General features: G+C 39.3%; 1 pseudogene; it reads left to right on the plus strand.

Moving 5' to 3' along the window:
- The first annotated feature begins 7,847 nt into the window (after positions 1–7,847).
- LOC101435266 (ferritin light chain pseudogene) lies at positions 7,848–8,373 on the plus strand (annotated as a pseudogene).
- The last annotated feature ends 1,009 nt before the right edge of the window (positions 8,374–9,382 follow it).

Here is a 9,382-nt window from a genome sequence, read left to right on the forward strand (position 1 = left end):
CAAATGTACCCCAAATGCTAATCCTGATGAAAATTACTTTTGTAGCTACATTTTACCTCTTATAGTCCTGATCAATGAAATGGTTGAAATGAGATGTTTTAAGTGTTCTGAATTCTGAACAATTCTGTATGTCAAGTGCACCCGTTACTCAGCAAAATGTAACAGCTGATTCTGCAGTTTAGAAGAATCACACTGAAGCTAAAGTGGTAATAATTCAAAACTGACAAGCTTGAAGAGACTGGAAAAGTCAAACCTGCTATTAACATTTAATGGAACCAAGCATTTAATAGAATATAGTGGAAAGTATAGAAGAATAAATCTCAATAAATTAGCAGATTCCAGGAATATTTTGATGCTAAGAATTTTTGAAGTATTCTCTATATAAGAAGTAATGGATATTCAGGTAGATGAGTCCCTTGAGTTGCCAAAATTGATTTAATGTTTTAGGAAAACTTACATTTTTAGAAATGTCCAATTAGCGCTATTAAGTAAACTGAACAAAATAATTAAAAGTATTTAAAAATGTTAACACTAGATAGTGATAAAGATACCATAAAACACAGACTTATTATATTCTGAGGAAAAAATAAATATTAGTTTTTTAATTATATAATTAAAGCAGAATAACACTGTTATATGAAAGTTAAGAAAAATAATTACAAATGCAGATTAACCCAGATCCCTATCAATGATTTTTTATTCTCCATATAAGTAAATTCTATTAATTCTTACTTTTGAGATAGTGTTGGTAGAACAGGTATGCCAGACTAGGGCTAGAATACCTGAAGACTATTTTACTGAAAGAAACTAGTAGAAAATGAGTCTCTTTCCCTTCTTATTCAGTTATGTGTGTCAGTGACCCCAAAAGAATGAAGGTGACCTGAGGCATCTCCAGTTTGAAGATGTTGCATAAGGTTGGTCTTTCCAACATCTCTCAAAATCACCCAACAAAAAGCAAAGTGAACAAGAGAAAAGAATGAAAATCCCAATTTCAATGAAAAAATTTAGACATGTGAGGTTCCTAACCACAAAATAGGTGGAGGGGGTACCAAAAGCAGGGGTGTTTGAGCAAGGGTATGAAAGGAAGCTGAGAAAGGAGTGTGAGGCTGCAATCTCAGAAAAACTTAATAGTTCACCAGTGAGATGCCATACTAATCTCAAAGTCAACAGTGCCTTTTGTGCAACAAAGGAAATAAGGTGAGAAGGCTGATAAGCAGGAGTTTCCCTAGGCCGGGTTTGGTTTTGAGTAGCAAAGGAGGTGGGACTCAATTCAAATCCCACAAACAAGACATATTCACAGGAAATCTTATATTCATGAGGAGGAAAAAAAGACCATTGTGAACAGCTCTGCAGCTTCCTGTCTTCACTGGTTGGGAAGAAGAAAAGGCTAAAAGATCTCTCATGCAAAACCCTAGGTCAAAGAGAAATTGTTGCTTTTGTAGAAGATGTCCTTGATCCCTCCAAAGCACAAATCTACAAATAGCTGATCTGGGAAAACTGTGCCTCATTCAACAAGGAACCAACACATAATCTATACAAAGTTATAAGGAAAAGTGAAACAAGGACAGAAAATCAAATTAGAGGAAAATTGTGATCGTGCATTTTGCCACAAAATTTTTAAAAATATAATGAAGTAATTGTTTCCATGAAACAAGCAATAAGACAGAGAAACAATACCTCAGAGAAGGGTGGGAGAGATGACCAAAGGAGATGAAGCATAAGCTAGCAAAGCTGAGGAAAGAAGTGAATGAAAAAAGAACAACAGTAACAACGACGGTAGAGATGTATGCAAAACTGGAAGCACAGCAAGGGTACAAGATACACAGTATGGCACACAGGGGTCAAAAATGAGACAAGCTTTCAAAAAGAAATGTAAATAAAGACATAAAAAGCGTTCAAAGAGAAATTCATAAGCATAAAAGTAGAATTAGGAGATTCCAAATTTGCAAAATAGGAGGCCCTGAAGTAGGTAACATAAATAATGGGAGGGTACAAACATTTAAACCTTCCTAGAACAGAGAAAAAAAGACTGGAATTTAAAGATTAACACTGCATACCATGTCCCACATGGTACAGAATAGCTGTGGTACATTTACTAGACTTTGAAGATAAAGAAAACATTCTCTGAAAATGAAGAAAGATTTTTGAGCAACCAAGTGGTGGGAGATGGGTTGGAGAATATGAAGTCATTTAAAAGGGAAAGAAATCAGGCTAGTGTCAGATATCTACATAATAACATTCAGTATTAGAGTAGCAATACCTAGTAATTTTTCCAAGAAAGAAAGTGTATATTCTAAACTGTCATCCAACTATAAAAGCAATAAATAATTTTGAAAATACAATTACTCAGGAAATATTATTCCCATGTGCTTTTTTGAAGAATCTATCAGAGGGCAAATTTCAGTCAATCAAGACAAGAATGGGAAAGCTACAGCAAAAAACTGCCTGTGAGCATCGAAACCGTTTAATTGTTGCACTAAAACTAAAACTCAAGTGAAAATTATGGTTACAGAACCAAATGGAAATGTTATAAACTCTGACAAAGTGCAAACAATTAAAATTAAACAGTTGAGACAGGAAGAGGGAAGAAGGTTGGAACTAAAGTGTACCAATTTCTCCAGCTTTTATAGGTGGGTAGAAAAAGATTTCCTTATGGTAAGAAATCAATAAGAAAATAGGCATATTTAATGGCTGCCAAAAAAAAAATATCAATTGGTAGAAGAAACAGGAAATATAATAATCTCATCATTGTTCATAGTGGAGAATTGATAAATATTGGCTATGTGCCAAGGATTGCTGGCAACCACCAGAAGCAAGGAGAAAGGCATGGAACAGATTCTCCCTCAGAGCGTGCAGAAGGAACCAACCCTGTCACAGATTGATTTTGGCCTCCTGGCCTAGAACTGTAAGAGAATGAATTCCTGGGTTTTAAGTCACCTAGTTTGTGACACTTTGTTATGGCACACCTAGGAAACTAATACAGAGTGGAATTGCTGAATCACAGGGAAAGTATGCCTAATTTTAAAAGAAACTGCCCAGCCTTTTTCAAACAACAAACTGGCAAAGTTTGAGAGTTTCGGTTACTCCACGTCACCATCAACATTTGCTGCTGTCAATCTTTTTTTTAGTTTTTAGCCATTTGGGTGGGCTTGTAAACAATTTTTTTAAAATTAAATCATTTTTCCTTATTGATTAATAATAAGGGTTTGTGAAAGATTACAAAAATTCATATAATAAGATGAAAAAACACAAAAATCAGAGTGAAGAAAGAACAAGGGTCCCTAAGTGTGATGAGGCCAGGAGGCATTATTTCAGAAAAATTCATGAGGTAAACATTTCATAATTATTAAAGTGGTTCACTTAAATATGCTCTGAGCTTCCTGGTGGTCAAAACAAAGAGAGAAACATGATCAGTTACAGGATTTATGCTATTCTTAAGTTAAAAACATGTTAGCTGTTAAAGCGAAGGAGTTTATCCCACACTGGGGCTTTGAGATCAATATCTCCTGTAGGTTCTCATAAAGAGGATGCTGGGTGATTCCATAGTCTATATTCACATTTCATAGTTTTATGATAAATACAATGAGTATCAAATGGTCTTTTAAAATACAATATCCCTCAATATAGCCCAAAAGTATATGAGGGCTTATGAATCCAGAACAACCCTAAGGAATGAAGTGCACCAGAAAAAATACAAACACCACCTCTCGTAATAGAGCTGAGATTACACACTTATATTTTCCAATAGTTTTTTCACTCTACCTCATAAACTCTGCACTATCTGAGCTGATCCCTTTAATTCAAAGAATTTGTTTATATTAAATTAATTTCAAGTTGTTCATATTTATTTATTGAAACTTATGCACCAACCCTTATTCAAAAAAGTGTTTGTAGTGTTTCCCTTGATAAGGTATTTTTAGAAATGATCTTAAATCTTCTGTGTACATATATGCTACCACCCTCACTAGATTACAAATTCCTTAAGGAAATGACTATTTCTATATTGCAGTCAACAATAAATGTTGCCAAGAAATTACTGGTAGAGAAGAAAAGATGACAAAAATATAACTATTGGGAAGTGGCTGTGGCTCAAGCAATTGAGCTCCTGTTTACCATATGGAGGACCTGGTTTCCATTCCCAGGACCTCCTGGGGAAAAAAGAAAAATGATGTCCCAGACCTGCATGGCAAGGCACAGGTCCCTACACAGCAAAGCAACACACCAAAAAAAGACTATGATACAACCAGATAGGAAAATATGTACATACATACATATATGCATATATATATACACACACACACATATATATATATATTGCTGCTTGTTATCCATGGGTAACATAACATTCACATTAAGATAGAAATAAAATTTAAAAACCCTCATGCTTTTATGATACTAGGATAGAACCCAATAAATCTGATACAACAGATACCTACCCATAAAGCTATTTAGAAATCAGTATTATTTTACATATCCAATTTTTTTAAAAAAGATTTATTTATTTATTTATTTAATTCCCACCCCCCCCCCCTCCCCTGTTGTCTGTTCTCTTTGTCTATTCGCTGCGTCCTTTTCTTTGTCCGCTTCTGTTGTGGTCAGCAGCACGGGAAGTGTGGGCGGCGCCATTCCTGGGTAGGCTGCACTTTCTTTCGTGCTGGGCGGCTCTCCTTACGGGGTGCACTCCTTGCGCGTGGGGCTCCCCTACACGGGGGACACCCCTGCGTGGCACAGCACTCCTTGCGCGCATCAGCACTGCGCATGGGCCAGCTCCACACGGGTCAAGGAGGCCCGGGGTTTGAACCGCGGACCTCCCATGTGGTAGACAGACGCCCTAACCACTGGGCCAAGTCCGTTTCCCAATATCCAATTTTTTTATTGGTTCTTTTCAAATTTGGCCTTTAATCACTCCTTTCTTCTAAAAATTCTAAAAGGGAAAATTCATGTTATTACTTGAAAATTCCTTTTTCACTTGCTTAAAAGAATGCCTCATATTATATGGGCACGCATCCAATACACAATATTTTATAATCACCATCTCACTAGGTGGCAAAAACTACTTGTGGCAGACTATTAGCTAGTTGACCAACCTTCATTTCCAAAACCGTTCTCCTTTGCCTGCCTTACTGAAGAAGTTATAAAAGTTAAAAGCCTCTGATTTCCTACATGCTTTGGCAACTTGGGGTGGTCATACGACACGGGTCTAGCCAATAGGACACAAATGAACGTGTACTAGTACCTCTTACCTCTCTTCCTCCACTTTCCAGTCTGGTTCCTAAAAGCAATGCTTAGAGGTACTGTAGCTATGTTGTAGCCATAAGACAAAGGCCTGCAACCAGGGATGGCTTGAAAATTTATCTATAAATATCTATGTTAGTGGTTTTCTTTGGGTGGCAGAACTAGTGATTATTTTCCTCTCCTCTTCCATTTGTCTTTTGAATTTCTAAAATTTTCATAAAGATCATGCATGCCTTTTTAAATTTAAAACCTGAATGGGAAGTTAGAGCAAGTAAAATTGAAAGAGAATAATTCAAAAGAAAAAAAAATCAAGAGGATGACTTTGAGTAGGCTAAATAAACCTGGGATCTGTTGGCAGTAGCTTGGGGTTAATCAAAAGAAGATGTTGGCAGTAAGATAAATTAGTGAAGGAGAAGCAGTTGGTGAGGCTATGACTTGGAAAATTGGATTAGGAAATAATCAGACATATCTGGCACAAACCCAGGAGGACTACTTTATAGAGTCCTAGGTGTCAAGGCCAATGAGGAGTAAAAAAATAAAATACACAACAGAATTTACAAACTTTGTGATAACCTAAATAATAGGTGTAAGGGAGAGTCATGTAAATACTCTGTATATGCACATACACATTGTTGTAGATGCATATTTACAACTACAAAATACACAAATAATCAAGGATTTTTTACATGGAATTGAGTATCAGCATTAAGTTACACTCAATTGGAAATGAATATTTTCAGCATAGTATTTGGTGTTAGTTTCTTGTGTCCCATTAGAATTTACATGATACTTATATTCTATGAATATTTTCAGCATAGTATTTGGTGTTAGTTTCTTGTGTCCCATTAGAATTTACATGATACTTATATTCTATGGTTGGTGAGCATAAGAAATGACTGCACACTCTATTTGGTGCTCACTTTCACTCTCTCGGAGATAAGTATAGACAGGACACCAATGGAGAGCATGGGCAGTAACATCCCAAGAAATGGTGCATGATTTCAAAGCACAAGGGGCATTGTCAACTTGGTTAGGGCCCAGGAAGGAACTTCCTCCTGCTTTTGCTTAGATTCAGATATTTTTACTCTCTATGTCCTCTCACCAAATTAAAATTAAAGTGTAGGTCAGTGCAAAAACCTATAGGTTGAGTACCTCTGAGAAAATGTAACCGTACTTGTAAGTGTTGTTTTGAAACCTATAAATCAAGGTAAGAGAGAAAAGTTTTGCTTTAACTATCTGGACTGGATGTAACCTGAAGACAAAGGTAAGCCAAAATGAACATATAATTAGTTTAGTACACCAGCAAACTTCCTTACACACTAAGTACGGTGCTCTATAACATAGTAAATGAATGATTCTTGTCTAATATCACTGACTGATCCTCTAATTATGAGCATTCCCTTTGGATCAGTCCTTGACACCCTGTATTCTTTCCTCTGGGAACAACTCATCCATATTTATAGCAATTCACTGTACAAATATATGTGGTGCACCAACCATGAATCAGGCACTGTATTAGACACACACACATTGTCCAGGATACAGAGCAAAACACTGGAGTAACAGTAATTTAATGTGAAAAGTGCTCTACTAAAGGTTAATGTTGGGAAGTGGATGTGGCTCAAGAGATAGAGCTTCTTCCTACCACATGGGAGGACCTGGGTTCGATCCCTGGGGCCTCCTGGTGAAAAAGAAAAGAGAGTGTGCCCGTGCAGCAAGCCAGTGCCCATGCAAGTGCCCACGTGGTAAGCCAGTGCCCTGCGCAAATGAGTCACGCAGCAAGATGATGCTGCATCCAAAAAGTACACACCCAAGACATGGGTGCAGGCATGCCACAGGGTGAGACACACCATGTTGTACTTAAAAGTGCAATGTTTCTCAACTTTTTTACCATGGCTGTTTTTAATGACACTACCTCAAAACTTTTGTCCTTGTCCTCTTCCACTAGAGAGGCTGGAAAAGTTAAGTGCTTGCTTTTAAGCCTCCTTTGTAGTTGCGAGTGGCCATGTGACACAGTTCTGCCAATGGTGCTGTCGCCTTCTCCTCAATGCCTTGAAAATGGACTTAGGAACCTAGAACTACAGCAGCCATCTTGGAATCATGAGTCTACAAGCCAGTACACTAAGGATCACAGAACAGTAAGGTCCAAAGAGCTGGGTCTTTGATTATATTCCTGGGCCATACCAAGACAGGACTGCCTGCCTCTGGACTTACTGTGTGAGAAAATACGCCCTGAATTGTTTAGGCTACCTGTCTGCTTTTTTGCCAGAAAATATTCAAAATTGATATATATGGCATGCTTATCTTACATGTTTTCAAGCAATAACCTACCCTTATAGCCAATAAAATCATACCAATCTCTAGGTGTGCAAAGATTAACATTACTAGACACAGCGCGCCCGGCGGTCCCACGGATCTGTCTCTTACTTCAACAGTGTTTGAACGGAAAAGACCCGGGGACTCTACCCTACACCTTCTCGGCATTGACCACCTTGCAACTGCTTCTCCAGTTGCAATCTCTGGGACCAACTTCTGGGCCATCCCCTGCTGCCGGGACCAGCTAACACCACTTTTTTGTGCTTAGCTCCTCAATGTCGACCACATGAACTAACTCCCAGATCCGTCAGAATTATTCCACCAATGTGGAGGCCTCTGTGAACCGCCTGGTCAACCTGCAGCTGCAGGCCTCCTACACCTACCTCTCTCAGGGCTACTATTTCGACCGCGATGATGTGGGCCTGAAGGGCGTGGACCACTTCTTCCGCGAGTTGGCGAAGGAGAAGCGCGAGGGCGCCAGCATCTCTTGAAGATGCAAAACCAGCGCTGTGGTGGCGCCCTCTTCTAAGACATGCAGAAGCCTTCCAAAGATGAGTGATGAGTGGGGTAATACCCTGGACGCCATGGAAGCTGCCCTTGTCCTGGAGAAGTCCCTGAACCAGGCCCTTTTGGATCTGCATGCCCTGGCATCTGCCAGCACAGACCTCCATCTCTGTGACTTCCTGGAGAACCATTTCCTAGATGAGGAGGTGAAACTGATCCAAAAGATAGGCGACCACCTGACCAACCTCCACAGGCTTGCTGGCCCGCAGGCCGGGCTGCGAGTACCTCTTGGAAAGGCTCACCCTCAAGCACGACTAGGAGCCTCTGGAGCCCAGAGGCTGAGGGGGAGGGCTCCATTCCCCCAGCCTCCAGGCTTCTGCCTGGGCCCCTCCAGCCAGGAGGCATCTTTCTAACTGCCATCTTGTAGCCCTCTAACAAGCCCTGAACCAAGTGTAAACAATAAAGCTTTTTGCAGCCAAAAAAAAAAAAAAAAAGATTAACATTACTAGATGGTTCAAACATGTATCTAGTAATGACAAATTGCTTTGCCAATCCAGCTAGGATATGTAAACACACATACACTCCATCAATGGTGGTAATTTGCAGCAGCTATTCTCTCTGAAGGTCACAAAGTCTAGGGTTGCCAACTGTTAAAACTTTTATCCTAAATTAGTTAAAGGAAGAGTGTTAATTCTTTAGTAGCAATATGTTTGTTATTCTATGCACATTTAGTTCTCCTTTAGTGAACCTAGAAAACAGCATTCTAAATTCAAGAATTTTGATATATTAACCTTTTGCTTTTCCTCTAAAAAGAGATGGACAGCCTCAGAATGGGGTGCGGAGCTCTCCTCTGGACTGATCTAGACAGAGGATTACCCCATGCTTAGTAGACAGCCTTTAAGATGGGCCCCCAACCATACCCCTTGTAGTATTTACATGCCTGTGTAAGCCCCTCCCCTTGAGTGTGAGCAGAATTTAACGGACTCATTCCTTAGGAATAGAATATGGCAGAAATGATGGGATGTGACTTGCAAGATTAGGTTATAAAATACTGTGACTTCTGTCCTGGATGTCTCTATCATCATCATCATCACCACCACCACCATCAACAGCTGCCAACTTATGAAGACACTCAGGCAGTCTCCAGAGAGGACCACAAGATGAGAAAACAAGACCCGCTAACAAACAGGTCTAAGGCTTGACAAGGGCCATGGAGTGAGCATAGATGTGGATTCTCTCAGTTAAGCCTTGAGATGACTGCAGCCTTGGCCAACAGCTTGAATGCAGCTTCCTGAGAGACCCTGTCCAGATTCCTTACCCACAGAAA

Source organism: Dasypus novemcinctus, chromosome 3 (genome assembly GCF_030445035.2).
Source record: "Dasypus novemcinctus isolate mDasNov1 chromosome 3, mDasNov1.1.hap2, whole genome shotgun sequence".
Lineage (NCBI taxonomy): Eukaryota > Metazoa > Chordata > Mammalia > Cingulata > Dasypodidae > Dasypus > Dasypus novemcinctus.